The sequence below is a fragment of the Macrobrachium rosenbergii genome, chromosome 17 (genome assembly GCF_040412425.1).
Source record: "Macrobrachium rosenbergii isolate ZJJX-2024 chromosome 17, ASM4041242v1, whole genome shotgun sequence".
In the NCBI taxonomy this organism is placed as follows: Eukaryota; Metazoa; Arthropoda; class Malacostraca; order Decapoda; family Palaemonidae; genus Macrobrachium; species Macrobrachium rosenbergii.
In genome coordinates, this window is record NC_089757.1 from 2,697,439 (window position 1) to 2,724,718 (window position 27,280).

The 27,280-nt window shown below is 33.4% G+C and overlaps 1 long non-coding RNA gene across 1 annotated transcript in view; it reads right to left on the reverse strand.

The window, feature by feature from the left end:
- The window catches only part of LOC136847666 (uncharacterized), a 319,834-nt gene that overhangs the window by 53,494 nt on the left and 239,060 nt on the right, over positions 1-27,280 (reverse strand). Inside the window, exon 2 of the long non-coding RNA XR_010855791.1 lies at positions 24,343-24,407. This is a non-coding gene — a long non-coding RNA (uncharacterized lncRNA). The remainder of the gene's footprint in view (positions 1-24,342; positions 24,408-27,280) is intronic.

A 27,280-nucleotide genomic window follows, 5' to 3' on the forward strand; every position in this document is an offset into this window, starting at 1 on the left:
AATGGACCTACATTTTACACTTATGCACTGTAATAAGCGCACCCTCGCCCCACCTGACTTCCCTCCAGAAGCCTGCACCTTCACCCATTATTTTCATTCCAGCAGCCACGAGGTTCGCTACCCGCCACGCACACTCTTTAAGGTCTTACTGTGACCTAATGTAGCTCTAACAGCCCACTCCACCACACTGTTTTGCGCCATTTCAATTTGGTAACGGGTTGCTACACAAGCAAGACTCCGCATTGGCATAAGGCCGCCTCAACCAGCAACAACAATACCAAATTTCAGTCTAACAAAAATCATGTTCCACTACCTTTTCCGACGATGTTACTGCCTACATTCTCTTGTGATGTCAAAATATTGAGGGAAAAACTTGAAAAACAACGTGATCGAGGTCTGAAAGCTGCGTAGAGTACCACTAATTCCATCATAATCACATAAATTCACATAAATATGGATTCTACGCCACTAACGCCTACGGTCGCTGCTTAACAAAGATTATATCTTTTCAGTATCCACTTAAACAGCAACAGCATACTGAGAAACCCATAAAAACAGAGCTACAGCCATTAAATTGTACGACTTGTCACCACACACACTTTAGGAAATAAGTCATCAGCTAAAACGAATATACCACTAATCACGCTTATAAAAGAGCTGGATTCTTTTGGACAATTAAATATAAAATACACTTGGATACAGATACCTACTCATGTGTATACACACACTGTATACATATATATATATATACATATATAAATAGTATATATATATATATATATATATATATATATATATATATATATATATTATATAACAATGATTAAGCCAAAGACTCGAAAAATCTGAGATAAGGGAAAAGCAAATGTTTTGTAAGACGTCTTTTCCATCTAGCAAATGAAGGGCTTGGGCCCAATGTTGGCTCAGCAGTCGAACGTTCAACAAAGAGCGGAAGGGAAACAAAAGAGGTTCCCAAGCAATCCTTCAAGAGTCAATATTAGTAAGATAATGGACGGGAGTTGGAGGAAGACAAACAGTTACGAGCTTCGAACTACTCATTAATACATATGGTTTGGAAGACATGGCAATTAGTGGATTGTTCTCTCTTGTTCCTTATGTACAAAAGATGAAAATCTCTGCTTCCATCTCTCTGCTTCTCGAGTACTTCTTCGGGAGCAACGAACGGCTCACACAGAGCTTCGTCCGGCGCACTGTTGACGGTCCAAATGTTCTTTTCGGCGTCTGTTCAACTTTTGTTAATTTCACTTCGCCTTCCTCCAGTTCTCAGGACAGAACACATCTTCGAGGTGGAGATCACTGAGTCTGGGAATGTCTAAGCGCTCTCCTTAAGTATACCTTAGTCTAACCAGACAACTGAGCTGATTAACAGCTCTCCCAGAGCTGGCCCGAAGGATTATTTTTTATTTTACGTGTGCTAAGAACCAATTGGTTACCTAGCAACGGGACCTACAGCTTATTGTGGAATCCGAACCACATTACAACGAGAAATGAATTTCTATCACCAGCAATAAACTCCTCTAATTCTTCATTGGCCGGTCGAAGACTCGAACGTGGGCCAGCAAAGTGCTAGCCGAGAACGATACTGACCCGTCCAACGAGGAAGTAGCGCTCTCCTTAAATACTTTCGTTTAATAAATAATGCAGTTTCTCAACTAATAAATAGTCTCAAAGACTTTTCAAGGGAATAAATATACGGTTCTCTCGCACTATTCAATTCAGGGATGTGAAATTCCTTGTTTTCCTAAGTATTCCCTTCATGATTTCAGCCTGTAATTTTGTTTAATAGAGTGCGATGCCTTATGCCTTTGAGTAATTTCGTAAGTAAGCTCGCGTTTGCGGTCACTTCCCTAAAAAAAAAAAATATATATAAAAAAAAAATAAAAATAAAAAAAAAAATTCGTTGTGTTCGGAACACCAACGTGAGCCATTTGGTATGTGAGATCAACACAGCATTTCGAATTTATAACTCAACTATTCGTCTTCTGTACTAAATACGGTTATTACTTGAACAGAATACTCATAACCATAAGCTGTATTTCACCCTAATGCCTCCTGGCAAGGGGATTACCGACGATATTATTAATAAGTCAATGCAAATATGGTAATAATTTCATATTATGGAACAGTAAATGACTTGTATAGGACTTGTTCGACGCTACTAAATCACTAGTAAAATATTATTTCTTGTCGGAACGGCTTACGATATATCTCCGAAATTACACGGACAAAATAGCTGAGTTAGCATATATATATATATATATATATATATATATATATATATATATATATATATATATATATATATATATATATATATATATATATTATATATGTATATGTTATATAGTACATATTTTTTCAGAGAAAACAGAGAAATGACTTTCACATTCAACAGGAATAACAGAATAACCAGGAATATTCATAAAAATATCACTCTCAAGCGGCTAAATCAAGGAGTGATTCCTTGAGCAGAAATCTTCATCGACTAATCAGTTGCTTGATAAAAAAAAAAAAAAAAACCAGCACTCTTCACAATATTTACCTACACAATATGAAAATTTAAAATCTATCGAAAAATTAGGAAATCAATAATTATTCACTAACCCCAAAAATTTACAGCCAATTTACATTATAATATTATGTAAAAAGTTCTTTATTAGATACTGCAACGACTGCCAATACAACGATGTGTGTGTGTGTGTGTGTGTGTGTGTGTGTGTGTGTGTGTGTGTGTGTGTACGTTTCCATTCGGAAATTCAAGAACAGATTACTTACTTCACTTTCATGCCTGGCGATTTTATCGCATTTTCTTTGCTTCTATCAGAAACCCGTTTGTGATCAGAATCAATCTGCCTTCTCGACTCTGTAACCTGGTGTACTCTAAGTGGTAGGCTACTCGAGTATTCCCTCTCATTACACAGAGCGAATAACAGATATGACATAAAATCTCATCGAGATTAAAGTAGGATGAAGAGAAAAGATGGATTTGAAAGAAAGAATCAACAAATCAAAAGAAACAACACACTGCGTGTGGAATGGGCGCAAATATATCATTATACTACAGAAGAATGCTTACCTACACCACAAACAAAGGAACTAATGACTTTTGAATGAAACTTATATCGTAAGGTCCATCATTTAACGAAGAGTGTTGCTAGTATTTCCTCAAAATCTGCAAAAAAAGGAAAAAAAAATTCCAAATTGAAATAAACTATCTCTTCACGGCTCCCTGGCTGCGAATCCCCCCCCCCCCAACAACAAAAGCACCCAAACCACCCCTTAATGCTCATTAAAGCAAGGAAATCATTCAACAAAAGGAAAAACATATAATTTATATTCACACACACACACACACACACACACACATATATATATATATATATATATATATATATATATATATATATATATATATATATATATATATATATATATTTCTGCTAAGTTTGTAATTTCGAATGCCAAAGCACTACAGTATTTGCTTGGGGGCAGGTTGATCTTACGCAATAGAACATCAGTGACTTCGAACAACTTCGAAGTCGAACAGGACTTAACCCGATACCAGGAAGGAGACTCAGGTAATCGATGCTTCTGGCCTTCTGAACTTCCTCTTTTACGAGAGATGATTCGCCTCAAGTTTAATCAATTCGAATTGGAGAGGAAATTTAACTACGTTACTACGATCAGACTTTCAGGTCATTTATGTCTTTCACTTTTACCTGATGGCTGTGACTTATGATACTTAGTAACATGGCTCAATTTTTCATTTCCTGAATTACCCAGTCATATTTTACTCACAATCATAGTCTTCTGTCATGCACTGGATTTATGCCTAGATTAAGGGGAAGGGGGGAGGGCTGGGGGGAGTAAATGAATTATGGCGCGCATTCCCCGTAGACTAAATACAAAGTGTAAGCGATTATGAGCAAAATCCATAGATTTATTTTCAAGGAAAGAAAATCCTGTTGAATCTGTCACATTGTAAATGGGATCATTCCTTACTTAAGCTAACAATAAAACTATGCAAACAACAAACACGGGTATTCTTACTTTTTGTTCTTATATCATCTTACAGAGTAAAAATGAAAAAATGGAGTGCAATTCATAACGGAAAAATGCAATTTGCTATCTCAAATGAGTTAATTCTCTAATCGCTCATTTTTTTAAAAGAGGTACTTATAAGCATATGTACGCATTACATGCTTCCACAAAATACATAATGCCCTTAAAATATATTTAAGAAAAAGATTGGAACGGTATATAGGACTTGTGACAATACTCTTTTTAATACGCACAGCTAACATCAGGTAATTACAAATAAAACTGTATTAATATAAAATAAAACTAAGACTAATGTATATCGTTCAAAAACCCGTATAGTAAAATTATTTACAAATCAAATTCAACATACAAAACCACTAACTAAAATTTAAGTACGTAGATAAAAATAATGGTCATTTGATGGCAACCAAACAAGGCCATCTGAGATAAACATTCTCTTCCAGGAATTCAGAACTGGCAACATGCAATGCTCGCAGGAACATTGAAGAGAATGCTATTGTTAGTACTGAATTCTCGGATAGCGAACTATGGAACGTTAGGAAAACAGCTGAAGTTTCTTCGGCGCAATCGAGTTTTCTGTACAGCGTATAATGCTGTATGAAAATCTCAAGCACGGCCCATGAAACTTTCAGCCACGGCCTGGTGGTGGTCTGTGTTGTTGGCATCTATAGCGGTGCCAGACGCACGATCATGGATAAATTTAATTTTAAATAAAAACTACTGAGGCTAGAGGGTTGCAATTTGGTATGTTTGATGATTGGAGGGTGGATGGTCAACATACCAATTTGCAGCCCTCTAGCCTCAGTAATTTTTAAGAGCTGAGGGCGGACAGAAAAAGTGCGGACGGACGGACAAATACCCATCTCAATAGTTTTCTTTAACAGAAAACTAAAAACACGCTTAGAAGAAGCTGTCTTCACTATGTGTCAAAATAAATGGACATAAATATCCAGTTAAAACGGGCCAAAAGAATAATGCCCTTTTTGTGCACCGAAGACCATAACCTGAAGACCCATCTCAAAGTATGACCTCTGTGTGCTTCAAAATAGTTACAAACCCTTTTCATCTCAGCTGTTGTTTGTGAAACAACCGAGTGTTCTTTGTCATCTTCAGTTCCATTACAATCAAGTACCTTTCTTGAAAATACCTTAGAGTATTGGCAAACGATCTTACAATTCGTTGTTTCAATTTCATCGTGGACATATAATCTCTCTCTCTCTCTCTCTCTCTCTCTCTCTCTCTCTCTCTCTCTCTCTCTCTCTCTCTCTCTCTCTATATATATATATATATATATATATATATATATATACATATATGTGTATATATATACACAGAAATATACTAGGGTATGAATACACACAAATCATGTAAGTGAAATTCAGACATACTGAGGTCGGCCTTATTTCTCTTCAGATGAACCATAAGGGCGGCCTTTCACAAAGATTAATAATTATCCCACACAGTTCTTCCCGATTCTAAGAAATAACTGTATTATATCCAGGAGGAATAAGACCTAAGAGGAACGAGGCTGGAAACGTTCGAACACTGTTCGTGATAGGAGTCTTGATTGTTCTCTGATGAAAAGACTTCGATGACATGTCACTGTGACCATTTGATCTAGTTAAGCTTCAATATCTGAGAGAGAGAGAGAGAGAGAGAGAGAGAGAGAGAGAGAGAGAGAGAGAGAGAGAGAGAAAGGGGGGGGGTCTCAAATGTTGATACTCTTGCCTCTTGCAACAGCCATTAAGGGAGTGGAGTGATTTACAGATTTTTTTTATGACACAGATAGACATCACGAAATTGGAATAGTTTCATAATTTTTTCAGAGAGAGAGAGAGAGAGAGAGAGAGAGAGAGAGAGAGAGAGAGAGAGAGAGGCTCAAATGTTGGTACTCTTCCTTTTTGTAATAGCCTTTTCAGATAAGGAGAGAGAGAGAGAGGGAGACTCAAATGATATCTCTTTCTAGAACGTATACACAATGAAATTTTGATATTTTTCCTCTGATCACTTGGGAATATTCTCGACGTATCAACCGTGAACTGTAATCGGTGATGTTGGGAGGCTAGATTCAACTCCCTTTAAACCTACAAATGTATACAAAAAGATTTATGAAATAACTACAGCTACTCAGATAAGGATTTTTTTTTTCGGGAGTATAATGCTATATTTATGCTCCATTCATGCTCCTCATCTCTCAGCGTCCCAGCTCGTCCAATATTTCTCCCAACAGTGTATTGAGAATTTTATCATCGGAAAAGATTTATTCTATTCCTTATTCTTTTTTCTGGCCTCAAAAAAGAATTTTAACTCCGTCAAAGAACTTGGACGGAGGTTTTGAATTCACCATTGTTTGTTTGTTTTTGTCTACTTCTTTGTCTGCGCACAAGATACTAAAAAAAAAAAAAAAATCATTGACGGAAATGCGATGGCTATGGGACAAGGCTACAGTTTTAAAGGGAATTTTTCGGATCTTCTTTGGTTTCTTTTCTGTCTTCTGCCAAAAATAAGAGATAGGATCTTAACGGGAAAATTCAACCATCTACGAATCTGAACAATAATAAAATCCTTTCGGCGCAGGCGTTGGCTTGCGCTGAATTCTTTCCAGTTTTCTTGAGGAGCAATGTTTGTTCTGAAGAATATTGTCGATAAAAAGGTTGTGGCAATTTTCGACTATTAAGGTGCCATAATTTTTGTCAAGTATTGATAAATTGATCAGTATCTTATATTTACGACACAGCAGAGTTTCGATATCTACAGACAGTGAATTATCAAGAGATAGTAGGACGGATCGAAAGCAAGGACCCTCCCACCAGTATCATACGAGAACTAAAATATAATAAGAGGTGTTCTCCCCAAGACTAATGTTTTTATATACTCACTGCATCTGAACATTTAGATAGGAATGTTACTAACAATTTGCCAATAATTACTGTAACTCGCTGTCATCAGAGTATCAGCAATTGAAAGAACTTAAACTAAAAATTTATATATTTGCAGGTCTAAAAGGGTGTAAAAAGGACCTGTCCACATTTTATTTTCGTTATGTAAATATACATTACCACTACATTCTTGTACTGCATTCTGCTTAAGAAAACCTCTTTTATACGTTCTTTACTCTCTCGGTGCCTTGTGAAGTTCAACACTGCGTCTCAGCCGTGTTTCTCACACAGTGAGAAGTTAGGGCCAATGTTTTCCCTCCAAGAAATTCCTAGACTCCTGCTAGTTATAATTATCATCGCCACTGTTGCTGTGCGTTGAAATGCAATTAGCGCATCCTTTCACAACTTTGCAGTTCAATCTAACCTGCTCTAGGTCACACATCATAAACTCTAGAAAGATGCACTTCATATGTCATTATCCGAAAGGCAGACGGGACTGGACCTAACCCTCCTGGGAGCCTGGTGCCACAAATCATCTGTTACCCGGAATGCTTACTGTCCCATTCTCATGAACGCCAGAGCCTCTGTTGGAATAAAGGGGAAGTGTCTCTCTCTCTCTCTCTCTCTCTCTCTCTCTCTCTCTCTCTCTCTCTCTCTCTCTCTCTCTCTCTCTCTCTCTCTCGGCGTCGATGTCCTTTGCTATTGTGATGTCTGGTTATAACAAACCAATCTCCCTTATTTGTTGCAGAGTCTCTCTCTCTCTCTCTCTCTCTCTCTCTCTCTCTCCGACACATATCTAAGCATTATCAAGGAGATAATATTAGTAAACGTCAATATTTCCGGGTTTATAAACGTACAAATTAGTCAGTAAAATGAGTATGTATAAAAACAAAACATTTATAATATATCTATCTATTTATATATATATATATATATATATATATATATATATATATATATATATATATATATATATATATATATATATTATATAAAATTATATATGCATATATATATACAGTATGTATATAAATATAAATATAAATATATATGTATATAATATATATATATATATATATATATATATATATATATATATACATATATATATATATATATATATATATATATATATATATATATATATATATATATATATATATGTGTGTGTGTGTGTGTGCGTGTGTGTGTATTCGTGTGTATGCACAGCAAACTTGCGTTTTATGAAGTTGATGGTTGTTGAGACTAACAGTACAAGAGAAAGTTTAAAATTAACATTTAACGTGCCATAATTTTTCCTTAAAATCAAACATTCAACTCCGCACGTTTCTTAAATCCTGTACCAGAAAATATTTTGCAGTCGTCAGCAGGAAATAATGTGTTTTTGTACAGTACTCAGTCTAAGCTGACGAAGGAAGGTTTGTACTGGGAATATTACTGGAATATTCCTAACCTTTGACTAAGCAAATATTACCATGAATATTGAATGATGAGAATCATAAAGAAAAAAAAAATTCTACTTGAGAAGACTCAGGCGGCCGAGCTTAAATCCGATCTGAAAGCATTTCTTTATTTGCTTCACCTAAATGTTCATTGCAAATATTCCAGTGATATTCCCAGTACAAACCTTCCTTCGTCAGTTTAGACTGAGTACTGTACAAAAACACTTTTTCCTGCTGATGATTACTAAATATTTTCTGCTACAGGATTTAAGAAACGTGCAGAGTTGAATGTCTGATTTTATGAAAAAATTATGGCACATTAAATGTTAATTTTAAACTAGTTCTTCTAGTGTCAGTCTCAAAAGCCATCAACTTCATAAAACGCAAGTTTGCTATGCATACAAACGAACATAATTATATATATATATATATATATACATATACATATATACATATATATATATACATATATATATATATATATATAAATATATATGTATATATAAATGTACATGTATAGTACATATATATTATATATATGTACTATACATGTACATTTATGTATAGTATATATATATATACATATACATATATATATATATATATATATATATATATATATATATATATATATATATATATATATATATACACACCCAAATATCAGATGGAGACCAGGATTAAAAACAGGTATACGGCAGATTAAGCAATATAATGTTTGACTTCCTCCACAGTATGATTTGAGACATACAAAAGATTACACGTGTAAATAAAGCTATTAAATCAAAGTATTCACACACTTCCCGTAAAACAAATAACAGTCATCTGTCATTCATAAAACACAATAAATGAATTAATAAATGAATGAATGAATAAGTAAGAAACTCTCAAGAGTTTAAATAATTCACAAAACGCTCATTGTCCCATTAATGGAGTAACTAGACGTAAAAGGCTTTGCAATCCACATTACAATTTTCTAAGCTTTTACGCAACTTCTATCACACTTATGTAAGAGGGTTTACTGATAAATGCGGACGGCCAATGTTTGGTTTCAGCTTTTCAATCGCAATTGGTAGTAATAATAATAATAATAATAATAATAATAATAATAATAATAATAATAATAATACTTGTCCAGGCATCGGTGACATTTAGTAAACGTCACCGTGCGAGAGAAAGGATTCCTACTGGCTCATATAACATTGCTCCTAAATATAACATTAATTTGTAACCGGCACTTACATCACGTAGGAATCAGCCCGAGAAACCGTTCTCTTTTAACAGTTTTGGTTTCTATTAAAGCCCCGTTTCAACCGAACTACATAAGAGATATAATTTCTCGAAGCACAGCGTAACACAGATGAGAATATCACTAAACGGCAGAAACAGACGCAAACGCAGGAAATCGTAATCTACGAGTTACATAATCAAACAAATATTGGAATTTTATCTGATATCATCTTACTCAGAGGTATGAATCCGTAATCGTTATTATGCGATTTCTGCTGGTTTTTTTCTCATGACCCACAAAATAGGTCTATGTCACAATCATAAAGTTTCGAGCAATTAATTAGGGGGCCCAAGAAGTGTCTTACCTTCAAATTACTTGAAGATCATTTGCGGTTAAAAATGGCAGTAAAAAATAATAATAATCATCATGATCACCATCATCATCATCATCACTCGCTTTGTACGACAGGGAATGCAAAATTCATTCTCTTAGAAATTGAAGCCTGCCTTCAGAAATGACAGGCACGAAATCCGACGTGAAATATAAGCTCAGAAATTTAATAATAATAATAATAATAATAATAATAATAATAATAATAATAATAATAATAATAATAATAATAATAATAATAATAATTTGCTCAAAGTATTTCAAAAGCTCTTCGCATTTCTTATTTTTTATTGTTAAGCAAGATGAAGTTCTTAGACTTAGGTAAGAAGAGTATACGCATTATAAGCTTACAAAGAAAAACATTTTTCATTCGGAGCACATCATGAGAAACGTTTCTGTTACACAGTAACGCGAAGAAGCTGTTATTATACATAACAAGCAAGAAACACATTTTATGTCTTTTTATAAATTCTAAACGGTTTTCTGAAGCAATCAACCCAGAATTATAAATTATTATTGGTATTACTATTACTGATTCCACTGAAGATACAAATCTACAGAACAAGCCATTGCACTAGAACAGAATACCTCACACATAAAGACACATATACATATATATATATATATATATACTGCATGTATATATATATATATATATACATATATATAGGAAGAATAGCACAGAAAGCATAAGAAGGGAGTGCAACTGAATGCACATGGTGCCTAACAATAAAAGCAAATAAAATATAGGGGGAATGAAGAACAATTTGAGTGTCCCTTAAAGAAATGGATTTTAAAACCCACGAATGTGAAAGTCCAAATGAGAGAGGCTACGGCACAACAGAGGAATTCGAAATTAGCGGAAGACTCCCAGATCAATCAAGTTACACATAATTGAAAGGAGGGGGAGCGGAGATCCCCTAGCTTATGTAGAAAAATATAAAAACGTCAGGTCGTAAAATCTGTACGTAAACAAGTCCCTTTTTTGCATATAAATAGAAAACGTAATATTTGTTAATCTAGAAACATCAACCCAAATTTGTTTAATCTAGAAAAACCGAATAATCTATATATCTTAGTATTAACGAAGATATTTCAGTCTAGAAACTATTACATCATTATTACGTGTCTTATTTATTTCAAAAATGTTTTAGACTGAGATATTATAATCTATGAAATTGAATCCAGACGTCTTATAAAGGTTCTTTCATCAGTTTATATATATCAGCCAAGATTTAAAATGCTATTTATCAATATAAATATATCAGCCAAGATTTAAAATACTATTTATCAATCTAAATATATCAGCCAAGGATTAATGTCCTATTTATCAATCTGAATATATCAGACATTTAAAAATCTACCCAGACTGAACACAGATATCCCTCGCAACCATTGATGCAGATTTCTTTATTCTGAAGATCCTTTATCTGAAACACTGCGATTTCTGAAACATAAAGACGCTGGTGTGGGAAATCCAGTAAAGTTCGGGCTCTAGATGAAATATCTAAGGCTGTGCGAGTAAGGGGAAAACAGAGGAGTGAAAATTCCAGAGTTCCACATTAGCGGCCCAGTGGCAGATCTTTCGATGGAATTTCAGGACAAATGGAAAAAAGTGAGATAAAAATTTTCCGATGATTATTGAGATATATTTTATTTAGTTTACGGAACATAAATAATGTGAAATCATCACTGAAGTGCTTTGGAGCACAGTTGGACATTTTTGGGTATTAATACAATAAAATATACTCACATAAATATACTAGTTCACATAATCTAGCTTTTATATATATATATATATATATATATATATATATATATATATATACATATATATATATATATATATATATATATATATATATATATATATATATATATATATATATATATATATATATATATATATATATATATATATATATATATATATATATATATTATATACATACATATGTGTGTGTATTACTGTACATATATATATGTATATATATATATATATAATTATATATATATATATATATATATTTATATATATATACACTTATTATAACATTTGAATTTAAATTAATGAAATTTGCTTCGACACTTAAATTTTGCGCATATCATATATCGAAGTAAGATATATGTATTTTTGTAATAGAATATTCAAAGAATCTCGCCCTATCATATATATATATATATATATATAAAAATATATATATATATATATATATATATATATATATATATATATGGGAGAGAATCTTTGGATACATATATATATAAATATATAATATATATAAAACGGTTTATATGCAATTAACGGACTTCAAATGAAATTCGTGAGTAACCTACACATGTACTGCCAAGAGGCTTCATCCAACTAAAACAAATCTTTAATCAAAGCGATGTCCGTGAAATGCATTAATAAGACAAACGCTCGTTACAGCGGCTATTCCTGGCGAGGACACACACACGGATCTGCACATCACGACCCATTACCGTCCTTAAGGAAACCGAAGCGTTTCTGTAACACCGATAAAGGGACGAACAAGAAGCAAATACTCGCGAAACAGGTGTGTGTGTGTCCGTGCCTGTATATGTGCGTTGTGTGTGCCTGATGTGCGTGCGTGGATGTGTGCGTTCGACTATGAGTCACCGATCGATCTCGCACATTCGCTGGGATTGGCAACCGTGGCTGGCTGCAAGAGTAATGGCATCATTATTTGTTGCTCGCGTCTTGCCTGTATGATTTCCACCCAGGGGCCGTCTGTCAAGACAATTTTCCTTGCTTGACATCTCCAAGCAGCCCCTCGGAGGGTTGAAGCCACAAGCGTTTGACGGTTTAAAGGTGTATGCATGAGAGGTTGGCAAACCTGCTTAGCCCTGACCCTGAGTAAGCGAGCAAAGGGTTGCTTGGCTCAAGCGACTGCGCTAAGCACAGTAAATGCCAGCTGCTCAGCCTGGCGAACTAGCGTGCGTTATGCCCGCGATTTTCTGCAGTCCATGGCTTTGGCATTTACCCGAATTTCAAATGCTGTCTCCCTTTACAAATAGGAAAGCAGGGCGGGAATCTCTGCCACAAAACAGGACCGGCAGCCTCGCGGGTATCCGAGAACAGGACACGAAGGAAGCAAACAAACACAAAGAATGATGAATGGACAGGCAAACAAACGCTGGAAATTATGGATGACATTTTTTGCTGAACCTTATTTTTGGAAAGGGCAAACTTCATGCCTTTCTAAGCAATCAATTAACGAGCTACGGCTTTTTCGAAAACATTTTTATTGGCAGCGTTCTCATAAAAGATTTTTTTCCTCAATGACATTTGCAAAAGGCTGGGAAAAGAACGCGCCGGCACATTCCCGAGTAGCGTTCAATAATATTCGGGGTTTCTCTGGCCCCCAATACCTTTTTGAGTTCAAGATTTGTGCACTGATGTGTATTTGTGTGTGTGTGAATGTTGTCTATGTGTTTAAATGCATTAAACTAGAAGTTTAGCCTAATCATTATTTCGTCTATGAAATATCTAAATATAAGGTAAAGAATTTTCGAGTTTACGTCCATCTATTCAACTCAACTTGCCCGTTTTCGTACATGACGAGAACCGGCTGATTAGGACTAAGAGATGGAGTAATTTGAATAAGCCTGTGAAACGTTTCATAATATGAAGAGATAAGGGTGGGCCAGAGATGATGCCTCGGTAATTCGCAACGCCGGCCGCGTTTTGCAGCATACATCAAAGCTATGATGGTTTCGAGTTGTCAGGTGCTGAATGTATGAGGCTACATTAATAAATAGTGCCATAGTTGTCCCAACAGACTCACGATTTAAGGAGAATAGATTTAATGGGTATAAAATAGTAGACCCATGATACGCTGCACATTTTGATAAGATTTACGGGTGAACTCTTGAACAGAATAGATTAGATGTATGATATGCTACACCGGTTTAGACCTACGATATGCTGCAACTTTTTAAAAGGTTTACAGGTGAGCCTCTGATCAGAATTAGGTCTGTGACATATATTATAACTATATTTTAGTATGATCTGTGGGTGATCTTTGGAAATTGTTTACTAAGAAAGAAATTACGGACTACAACAGAAAAATCAGTTTACCGGACAGGCAAGACTAGATTTATGACTAACCACATATCGTGGCATGATTTATAGGAGCACTGGAATTTCATCGCGATAAGAGAGGTAAGGCGAAGTCGCCGACTACTCCATTCAGTTTCTGGGTTCAAAAACTGAGATGGGCTTCAAATGGTCGAGAGTTTAGGTGTGCTAAGGACCCCCTGGTTACATGACACCGACATCTTTCATATGGCTAGGTCACCCACCTGACCACACTCAAGCTGCAAACGATGCCGGTCGAAAGACCTGCAGTTTAGCAGTTGGTGCTGCCAACGCAACTAGCATTGTCATCATTCATAGGCGCAAAACATATCCATTTCAAGAATTGTTAATAGCTCATCATTTGAAAGCATTTCTCTGCAGCTGCAAGATCATAAAATTTTGCCCTCATGGATTCAATTTTAGCGAGAAGGACATAAAACTTCCTATCTGTCATATATATACATAAATGCATATATATACATATATATACATAAATATAATTATATATATAATACAAACACATATACACGCATATATATACATACATATATACATATATTATATATATATATATATATATATATATATATATATATATATATATATATATATATATATATATGTTAGAGAAAACAACTTAAACACTTGAAAAAATGTCAAAGTAATTCTCTTCACTCTCTGTTACTTGCTGCAGCTATAATTCTCAGTCCACACAAGGAAGCATTCAACATGTTACTGAAAACTCCTTGACAATTTGTTAACAATCTGCAACATTTCTGACTCTCACGGAAGTTTTCTGTGAGTTCTACGTTTAAATTTTTTTTTCTGAAGAAGGAAAACTCCTTTTGTATATTTCTTAAAATTCATATCGCGAAAATTCCAGATTTAAAAAAATCAGTGTCCGGAATTAAAGGATTAAAATCAATACGGTAATATTGAAAATCTCTTTTATTAATTCATTCATAAACGTCTGTTCACTACTCCAAAAGAAACTACTCTCTGATAAAAGTATTACAGCGCCGATGACCACATCCATTCAGTACAGAAAACTTGTCCGGACTAAAATGAAAGTATTAAGACAAACACTTCCGTCTTCTAAAGCTGTAATCCAAAGAAGTTTTCAGGCCACAATCCCAAAAATAGATGTATAAGGTTTTAAAACCGCTGATACCAGAGAAATTATGATCAACAATAACATTTCTAAATAGATGACGAGTCAGTTACTGTTGGGTCAAAGTTCATTTAGAAGACCAAAAATTTCGAAACTATTCAAACTAAACTGACCAGTGAAGTCTAAGGTCAAGTTGAAATTAAATATCTCGCAAGATAGAAATTACTCAAGCGTTTTAATAATCCAAATAAAGAGTACAAAAATTCAAGAGGAAATTTTGTTAGTGAGATCGAAACCCAACGATCCAAAACCTATAATGAAATATTAACAAAAACAGTAAGCAACATAGTCCAATAATAATGGTCCCTTTCATAAACAGGTCGATTCAAACTATCCGTAATGTCTGTAGTTAACCACTAATTTTAAAATTAAGCAAAAATCTTAACTCCAAAATGACAATAATTAACTGTAGTTTAACATTAACTAAAAAGTATATATCTGCTGCAAGTTAAAAAAGGTAGAATTACCATAAAAGCATCAAATTAACCACAGATTTTTAAACCATGTATAGCTGAAACAATATACATAGCCTATTCATGAGTCAGATGATATTGCCGTCTATGTGGGAAACTGTTCAACTTCCTTTCATACTCAAGTCCAGATTATTCAGTTCTAAGTTAAAAATAACTGAAAAATACACCGCACCATAAAAGCTGTTAAAAAATATGATTAAATAAACTTATTATATATTGAAAAAACAAACTGAACCAAAATACTGAAAAAAGTACTCAAATAAAATATTGAAAAAAATAACCTATCAACATCACCGTAAATTACCTGAAATCAAAATCTTTGAAAAGTAAAAATCCCTACAAAAAATCCCAGTCATTGAAAGGTACATTGATTTTGGTATCCCTCAAAAAGAAAACGAACCAATACCCTTGAGAAATATCTATCAAAACTGAAAAAGTAAACTAAAACCAAATTCTAAAAGAAAATGAACTGAAACCAAAATCTTTGAAAAAATAAACAGAAAAGTTCTTAAAAAATTAAACAAAGAAAATCCTAAACAAAATAAACAAAATCCTTGAAAAAAAAAAAAAATCCTTAAAAAAAATAACAAATCAAATCCTTAACAAAATAAAAAAAATCCTTGAGAAAATAAACAAAAAAAATCCTTGATCAAATAATAAACAAACAATCCTTTAAAACGTAAACAAACAAAATCCTTTTAAAAATGAATAAAATCCTTGAAAAAAGTTTTTAAAACATTAAAAAATAAAGAAACAAATTCTTTGAAAAAATAAAAAACTTAACAAATAAACAAACAAAATGCAACAAAAAATAAACAAAGAAAATGCTTGAAAAAATCCAGGAAAAAAAAATCCTAAAATAATAAACAAACAAAATTCTTGAAAAAATATACAAACAAAATAATTTAAGAATAAATTTTAAAATTCTAAAAGAAATAAACAAATAAAATACTTTAAAAAATTAACAAAAATTCTTGAAAAAATAAACAAAAGAATTCCTTTAAAAATAAACAGAAAAATCCCTGAAAAAAAAAATCCCTAAAAACATAAACAAAGAAAATCCTTGAGAAAATTGGCAAAAATTCTTAAAAAATAAAGTAATAAAATCCTTGAAAAAATCAAAATAGAAAGCCTTAAAAACATGAGCAAACAAAATCCTTGTAAAAATAAAAAAAATCTTAAAAAATAAATAAAACCTTGAAAATATAAAAAAAATTAAGAAAACAAACAAAATCCTTGAAAAAATCAACATAAAAAGCCTTAAAATATAAGCAAAGAAAATCCTTGTAAAATAAAAAAAACCCTGCAAAAAATAAATAAAATCCTTGAAAATGTAAAAAAACACTATGAAAATAAACAAAAGTCCTTAGAAAAACCAACATAAAAAGCCTTAAAATAAAAGCAAACAAAATCCTTGTAAAAATAAAAAATCTTTTAAAATTAAACAAAATCCTTGAAAATATAAAAAAATCCTTACGAAAATCGACAAAATCCTTGAAAATAAAAAATCCTTAAAAAAAGAAACAAACAAAATCCTTAAAAAGAAAAGAAACAAAATCCTGGAAAAAATCATCTAAAATCAAAATCATCTAAATAATAAACTGAAAACAAGATTTCGGAATAAATAACATGGAACCAAAATCCTTGAAAAATAGAAACCAAACCTTTTCAAAATTAAACTGAAACCATAATCGTTGCAAAAATGGAATGAAACCAAAAGGATCTGAAACGAAAATTACAGAAAAGATGAAACTGAAAAGAACAATGTAATACTGAACTAAACAAGGAGAAAATAAACCAAAACGAAAAATCACAGAGAAAATACTGAAACCGAAATCAATGGGAAACCCATGAAAATATACCACTGAAATCAAAATAGCTGGAAAAATAACTAGAAAAAATAAAATTAAAAATAATAAGAGAACAATGAAATCCAAATCACGTGAAAAATAAAATGAACATAAAATAACTAACAAACATTACTAACACTAAAACTAAATTAAAAAGGAAATTGAAAAATGTCAAAGATAAAAGAAAATACTGAAACCAAAGCTTGCAAAGTGAATTAACAGTTACCATTTAGATCAAGTCCAGGTTATATCTCTACAAACTGGCGTCACACCCTTTCAGACAAAAATCGAAGAAAATCAACTGGGCTAGACAACACTGCAAACTTATTCAAACCAAAATCATAAGACTCTTAACTGAACAAAACAGAAAACCTTCAAAATCGTTAAATACTATCAACTACCTTTACTACAGCAACAAAAGCATTCGAATGTAAGCAAAAAAAAAAAAAAAAATCAAACGATTATCACTCTGGCACTGCGGATGAGAATTATCCGGTGAGACCGTTCAAAGGAACATTAATTATTCGAACGCCTTCAATTATTTCAACTGAAGTTCACTCTGAACTACAGTAAAACATCCAAATCTGAACTAAATCAGTCGCATGACTAATAAATTACTGACAAAAGAACTCGTATCATCGTAATAATTCACAGTAAGACCATAAATGATTCAAATTCGCATTAGCTACTCCCGTTCAAGTGTAATTTAAAATACAAAGTACCTTTATGTCGAGATGAAAAAAAAAATGAATAAAAGTTTACTTCAAATCCCAAATAGCTCCGAAAAACGGCCCCTTCAAAACCAAACCGCAAACCGCTGAAATTAAAATCAGAAATCTAAAAACCCTTAAAACAACGTCCGAATATCACCCATTCAGACCTCGGCAAAAACCACCCAATAAAAAAATAAACGTATTTCCGGAAAGGGAAAAAATTGATGCTTGGTTGTAAAAGCTCATCTGATTCATAATGGATGCATTTGCAATACAAACCACTCTGACGTCGATTTTGATGCTTACTTTTTTTTACACCTCTCTTAGTCTCTCTCTAATAATAATAAAAATAACAAAAATAATAATAATGATGATAATGATTTTGTAGTTGATGAAAAGGCGATGAAAGGAATTGTGGAATTTTGATGCTTACTTTTTTTTACACCTCTCTTAGTCTCTCTCTAATAATAATAAAAATAACAAAAATAATAACAATGATGATAATGATTTCGTAGTTGATGAAAAGGCGATGAAAGGAATTGTGGCCAGTGAATAGCAGTGTTAGCAATAATATAAGAAATAGGAAGTTATTCATCGGAAGGAGGTTATGTATTCATCTGTGTTTGTCTGTCTACAAGATCTCTCAAAAAGTTGTGGAACACTTTCAATCCCATTTTATGAAGGCCTGGGCTATTGACTAAGGACGAGTTTATTAGATTTAGAGACGAATCAGGAACAGCATCAGGATTTAGATTTATTTATGTTCAGCGTCGACGGAGGCTTTACAGTTCACGCTGCAAGCAAATACATTTTCGTTTCCAAGCAGAATGCGAATAAATACACTTATCTGGCAGAAAACACGTAAGGAAAAACACAGATTGGTGACATTTCGCTTTTTTTTATGTAGAAATTCTATGTATTCGACTAGGAAATCCTTATTTCTACATGTTCGCTGTAATAGTAGAAAAACAATTTTGATCAATTTTGCTTGGATTTAACACGCTGTATAGAATATTCATTTACGTGTATTATTAAATTTTGCTTGAATTTAACACGCTGTATAGAATATTCATTTACGTGTATTATTATCATATTATTTTTACACCGATCTACTCTACTCTCTCTCTCTCTCCCTCTCCTCTCTCTCTCTCTCTCTCTCTCTCTCTCTCTCTCTCTCTCTCTCTCTCTCTCTCTATCTTTCTCTCTCTCTCTCTCTCTCTCTCTCTCTCTCTCTCCATTTAATAAAGTTTAATCAGTTTTACTAGTAAAGACACATTCTTCAGCCAAAGTTATCCTTAGAATCAGTATTATTATACGTTATTATCATTAATAATATTATCATCTTGCTACTATTATCATTATTTGAGCCACTACTACTTCCATTACTCCTGTATTATTATTTAGTCACGTCCCCCTCTTCCCCATCGCCTTGCTGGTAGATTCTCAATTAACAAGATGCATGCAGAATCTGGCTTTCAGATTCCACATGCATTCAGAATAATTTCTAGGCCAATTCCACTGCTTGCATTACGGCAATGAGTTGCATTCGTCCGTGCAATTGCATCATGATGAACACACGCTGGTAATCTCCAAATAAATGCATTCAGTATCAATTGCAAAGGGTGGAGATGTAAGAAGAAATCACTGTGAAATGTAACTATTACTATTAGGTTATATGTGTGTATATATACATACATATATTATATATACATATATATACACATATATTATATATACAAACATACATACACATATATATATATACATACATACATATATAAATAAATAAATATAATATATATATATATATATATATATATATATATATATATATATATATGTGTGTGTGTATATATATATATATATATATATATATATGATGTGTTGTGTGTGTGTGGTGTGTGATTGATTTTATCATTACCCTAGTATCTACAAACACACACACACACACACACACACAATAAATCTAAATATTCATCTATCACTACAGTCGAAGTATCACAGACTATCGACCAGCTGGGTCGGAGCTAAAATCAATATAACAAATAGCAGTGACGTTTCGTCATGTGAGACAATAACAATGCATCATGGACGAGACGAAAGTTATTATCATTACTCTTTTCCTGGAGATCGTGCAAATATCAAAAGCACAAAACCAAGCATTCACAATCCGCCCCCCCCACCCCCGCTCCCCACCACAACCACCTTCCATTTCCCCACTAACACCAAAAAAAAAAAAAAATGTGGAGAGAGAAACCTGAAATAAATTCAACCATAATAAAAAGGTCCGCAACAAGGATCCTCCTCGGGGGAGGGGGTATGGAGGGTGTGTGGGTGGGGTTGGGGGTATGGAGGGGATGGTAGTTGCTACACCCTGCATCGACCGGCCAACTGTAAGGTTGGCACAACTGTATCAGCTGTTTTAACCAGTTGGCACACCTGGTTTTTCTCGGGGTTCTAGAAGGTAAAGGGGGTTGGGGAGGGGTTAGGGACGTGAAGGGGGAGGATTAAGTGCTCTCTGGGGTAGGGGATGGGAAGGGGTTTCAAGAGAGAGAGAGAGAGAGAGAGAGAATCCATCCATCTGTAAAATATTTTCTGTTACGGTTCCTGGAAATTATGAATAACAATTGTTTGGCTTTGCTCGAATAAAAAAAAAAAACGGAGATATCTTTGGAACTTTAATCTCGCTTAAAATACGGGAAGTCCTTTTTGAGGGATTATGCCATGTGCCCGATGTATCAAAGAATAGAAGAGGGATAAAAATGTCAGAAAAATGAAGAGGAAACTGGAGGAAAAAATTAAAAAGGAAAAAATCAGAGGGTTCTATCAGGGCCTCTGTGGACTGACAACCACGGCCAAGGCATTATCTTCGACGAAATTTTTAAAATTAGAAGAGTGTTGGCTTGCAATCAATAGTTATGTAAATTGAGCCAGAGGTGGTTCAAGGAATGAGAGAGAGAGAGAGAGAGAGAGAGAGAGAGAGAGAGAGAGAGAGAGATAAGAAGCCTCTGGGATAAATAACTGGTGTTTGAATTTATAAAATATCTGACCTCAAAACTTCAATAAAAAAAATCCAGTTAGTAAACTTACGTAAATAATCATTTACTTATATATTAAAAAGATTTTTCTGTCGTCGAAAAATAATCATAGACCAGAATTTTCGAATTAAAGAATTAAGAATCAGTTGAAAAACATTCAGCAATGTTCATTTATCTTAAAAATACCTCCTTTCGGTAAAACAATATATTTCCTACTAACCATTCAAAAGACTAGACTACGTCAGGAAGCCGGAATTTTTGGAAACTAAAGCGGTGGACAAATGCATTTAGAATTTGGCACAATGGAAAACCTTCTCCCACCTGAACAAGAGGTAATACATGGACTGATATATAAAAAAAGCAACGTTTAATCACGCTTAGATCAAAACCATTAGTACATCAGGGAATTTCACGAAACGGATCATGAAAAATCATCAACATTGAACTTATATATCTCAACAAATAAACACCAAGGAAAAACTTCATTTCCTGTGATGTATACCTGAAAAACCATTACATCGGGATAACCAAACTTCGCGACCTGGAATGACCATCCCCCCCAAAAAAAAACGCACAAAGGAGCAACCATTAACAAACGATCAAGTAAACAAACAAAAGGGAGCTGCGAATTTGGCACTGCCATGTGGATGTCCTTCAGAATGAGACTTGCTCTTTAGATTTCGTGGGTGCGGCTGCCTTATGAGGCAGCCCTCCAGATATCTTCCTCAGTAGGAGTCTGCAATATTGTGTGATTCTGCGGTTGATCATATTTAACCTACACAACGCTCGTTCCCGTTGGGGGAGGAGTTTTTATAATATCATTAACATATAGATTCATACACATACATTAGCATATATATATATATATATATATATATATATATATATATATATATATATATATATATATATATATATATATATATATGTGTGTGTGTGTGTGTGTGTGTGTGTGTGTGAGGTGTGATGTACACACATAAATATACATGTTTACACACATACACACACAAACACACACACATGTATATATATATATATATATATATATATATATATATATATATATATATATATATATATATATATATATCTTTAAAATATGACAAATCTTTAACAAAAAATACTGCCTTATGAATCACTTTGCCCTCTTTCAAGAAAAAGTCTGAATAATTAAAGAAAATGAAAAGTGAAACGATAAGAATGCAAGCTCCATTAAAGTGGTCACGCCAGGAATTAAATAGCTCGCCATGATCTTTCCACAACGATTAACGTCTTCAGGAGAGAGAGAGAGAGAGAGAGAGAGAGAGAGAGAGAGAGAGAGAGAGACGGTTGCCTTTATTAGATGATGCAAGATATAACAAAAAGCGTTCACTCGCCTACAATACAAATATTAACAGATTTCCTAGGAATGGGAGGGATAGTTGGGATTAAAATAATTCTAACGCCGAAATGATAAATTGAAGTTGAGAGAGAGAGAGAGAGAGAGAGAGAGAGAGAGAGAGAGAGAGAGAGAGAGAGAGAGAGAGAGAGAGAATCTTAAAAACAGTAACCGCCAACTTCTCCAGCGACCCTACCCAGCTTATGACAAACAAGATCTTCATCATTGTCAGTCTGCTTCAGGGATTTTTTTAAAAATTAATTTTTGCTCTTTTGGAACAAAAAGTAACGAATCTAAATACACAATCCAACATTCTAAATACATGCGCAAACACACACACACTTTATATATACATATATATATATATATATATATATATATATATATATATATATATATATATATATATATATATATATATATATATATATATATATATATACGTGTATGCAACACTGCCGATTAATCTTCACGGATACGAACAAATGTTTGATAATACTTGCAGTATAAGTTTACAAGGTGAGCAGCCAGCAATCGTTTCTACTACATTGCTGGTGTGACCTTTGTACGTAAACTAGCTTTGATTTTGCGTAGGCATTTAAAGCAACATACTCATGGCATGCGTTTATTTGTTTCTTTCCTAAATAACCTTCGGAGAAAATTTCTTATGAACCTTGAACGATCCCACTCTGAGTAACGGTGTCTTGCAACCTTTCAACTCCTCTTTGCATGAAACCGTTAACAATGTCCTCATACAAAGGTTTCTAACATTCAGCTGGCTCATACATTCAGCTGCGCACGAACACTGGTTCTGTGAGCTCAATATTCTCTCTCGTACCCGAGTAGCCTACTGGTTTCACTCGTTCACTTTTATTCCTATATACTTCTCGGACAGGAACATCGCTTCCATAATTTATGTTATTTTCGTTGCACAAAAATGTTTGTTTATAAAGTTCAATACTTCATCTTGCCTTTAAAACACTGGCCCCTTGTACTCAATTATTTCTCTTCTAATCAAGGACCGTTTACCAACCATTCATATTGTTTCTTATGGTTAAAAAATTTGTATCTACTGAAGAAATTGTCTAAAAAATACATTTGTTATTAAAATGAAATAACGCAGGTACTTAGATCCAGTTATATCTCTTTGCAGCAAAACAAACACTGATTCAAATGATTCATTTTTGCGTTAATCATACAATTCAAAAATCAACTGATTTTCTTTCGATAGATCTAACACACTCACACGAGTTCAGTTATGATACCGAACTAACTTAGTTTCTAATTGGTTTTAATTTATTAATTTCTCTATTGTGCCTTCTGGGCATCGAAGCTTAAAGACGACTTAAAGCATAAGCCATCACTTAATTATTGTTAACGTCAATATATTTCTTCGTGAGGTATCGAAATATTTTCTACAAAAATAGAACAGTAAAAGTAAGGGTATTAGGGAACAAACACTGTTAGGGAACTGATGGCTCCCAACATCGATTACTTCTATGTTAGACACGAGGTTTGCCCAGAATTCATATTCGCTAATCCCGAAGCGAAATTAATAATGGTTTCCAATATTGACCTCCCTATTTACCTACCTTTTCTTCAACTTTTCCTTCGTCACTTTCTCTTTCTAGCGTCGACGTGTTGTTCAAGAAGAACACTGGAAAAGAAAAGAAAAAACCTGATTTTATTCGTTTTCCCCAAGGATATATTATATCATTAAACATTTGGCCCAGATTCCATCTTTTTCTATGCATGTGTGGACGAGAAAAATTTTGTTCCCCTAGATTTATTGTAGAGAGTAAGTACCGACAATTTCAAGCCTTTGGAGAATTTCTGTTCATAAAATTCTTTCACTGAATTACATACCATAAACTGGTTCATCAAAGTAAATGGGTAGTTTAATAGCAGTTGAAATGGCATAGGTTTTACATTAACGACTAAAATACATTGAATCCAAAATAAAAACCTTTCATTGCAACGGCTGAAAGATCATTTTTTTTCTTCGATTGGACGATGTTCTCAAAGCAGAACTGTCTGTGAGCTACCTAACCTTACTGTGATTTATGCAGCTCGCACCAAACCCCCCCAACCCACTTTTTTTGGCTTTACCGCTACAGCAGTTCATTCTCGGCAAAAATGTCCAATTCAACTCGATTAAAGTATTACAGTTGAATTCAAGATTTTTCTTTTTAAATACTTTCAACCGATAAAACAACACTCTTCTCATGACGAGACTAATTAAGTTCATTTGTTATTTGAATTTGTTTTACAAAAATGTCTTAGTTTTAAAGCTATATTTCTAATATGGAAGATATATCTAATTTTCAACGTTCAGTCAAATTAAGCACGTTCTCTCCATTACAAAAAATTAATTCACTGTATGCCTAGTGATATCTGCATACGGTAAGGTAATTCACGCAATTTTTATCTAAATCTAACAATTGGCTTCTAAACAGAGCCTAAACCAGAAGAAAAGATTCTCATTCACAGTAAATACTGATAACAATGAATAGTAAATAGTAAACTTGCTATATCAACAAAAGGTTCGCTTGAAACAACTCGTCGCTGTCAAACTAACAATATTAAAAGACGGCTAAATTCGTATCTTAAAAAATTTGTTATTTACAATGCATTCCCTTAAAAATTCTTAGACCTCAGTACAATAAATAATAAAATACAGCTAAGTATTTATCTTAAAACAATTTGTTTCACAGAGAATTACCTTAAAAAAATTATTAAGTTCCTATCCGAAAAGATTTTGCTATATATAAATTCATTTCCATTAAGTAAAATTTCATTTCAGAATTATTCATATTAAAAAAACAGATGAGAAGCTTTCTTAAAACAACTTGCATTTAAACCGGAATTCCCGTAAAACAAATCATTTGAAATCTTTCCACACAGACAGGAAAGGACTTAGCACAAAATAATATACAATTTAAAAATGAATTTCACAAGATTTTTTAAAATCTAAAATAAAGGACAACCGTTTGCAACTGAAAAAAAAAAAAACTGTTTTATAAAATCGACTCTTCAGCACACGCTGATTAAGAAATGCTGTTTGATAAAAATACGTCGATACACTATAATCCCAGTTAATATAAAAGATATGAAAATTATTCGGAGTACTCGATTGAATAAAGCCATTAATTAAGATTCCAGGATATATGATAGCCGGGTAATGAAATATCAGAATGGTTTTTACTAGGATAAATTGCTCCATTCAACAATTAATTGCTCATCAAGAGGGGATTTTAGTGCAAAATTACATTCTTTGTTTTGCGGTAATCACTTAAAACGTCATCAGCGTTCGTTTGCTAATTTTACCGAGCCCCGTTTACTACTCAGGAGTCATGCCAGCAATACATACAAACACATCCCCAGTCGCATGTTAGTAAACACACCTACATAAATGCTGAAGCACAGTTGGGCTAATAAAATCATGAGTCCACATAAGCGCACATACACACAATAAATATTATAAATATATATATATATATATATATATATATATATATATATATATATATATATATATATATATATATATACTTCAAAGCTATACCGTATATACAAGAGAAATTTACAGAACCTAATAACTTGCAGAAAAGGTTTTAGCTTACGGTACTTTCCCATAAAAAATACGTAAATAAATAAAAAATAAAAAATGGATAAAAACGGATATAGTGTCTTACTGAAATGGCTATCAGTTCCTACGCATAAGAATTCTGATGGATGAAACTGAGAGAGAAATGCTGTCTTAAGAGGCTTGTAATATGCTGTCAGGACCACTTCAGAAGGGTGAGTTTTCATCCGAGGTCGGTCGGTCTATCTTTTTTTTTTGGGGGGGGACTGATTCTGATAGAGATCCAATCTCAAAACAAGATGACGTTAATTTCAATAAATTTATATGAAAAAATGAGTACCTCTGAAGGAGCATTTTAAAATCAAAAGACCAAAGCCGAATTGCTTACTGAAAGGATCAGGTGATGTCTAGGACTATTTCTGAATACATTTTTTCGATCACAGCAAGACAATGAATCCATCACTTCAACTCAGATACGAAAAGATATCTAAAAACAGTAGTATCGTTGACCATAATGCGGATAATGAGTTCGGTGATTTAAACTGTAAGCAATAAAAAATTATGAAAAAACGTTAGAAGGAATACAGTGGAAACGACTGTTCTAAGAGAGAGAGAGAGAGAGAGAGATCGCCCATTACACAAGGCTGCAATACAAAATACTAAAATAAATATACACAAACTCCAGCATCTGACCAGCAAGCCGCTGGAGAACATATTTGGAGTTATTATCTAGGGCAAAAAATATTAATATGACTAACAGGCAACATCTCGTCAAGCATTTAGAGAAAATAAATTTGACGTGAGCAACCCACGCTCCTTGGAGAAAACCAGATCTGCCTATACAAAGCCTACTCGGCTAATCCTTGTGCAGAGGCTTTAGAACCGGTTTGAGTCTACGCATTACTGAGTTTACTAGAGAAGATAGTCTTTACAAAATACAACGT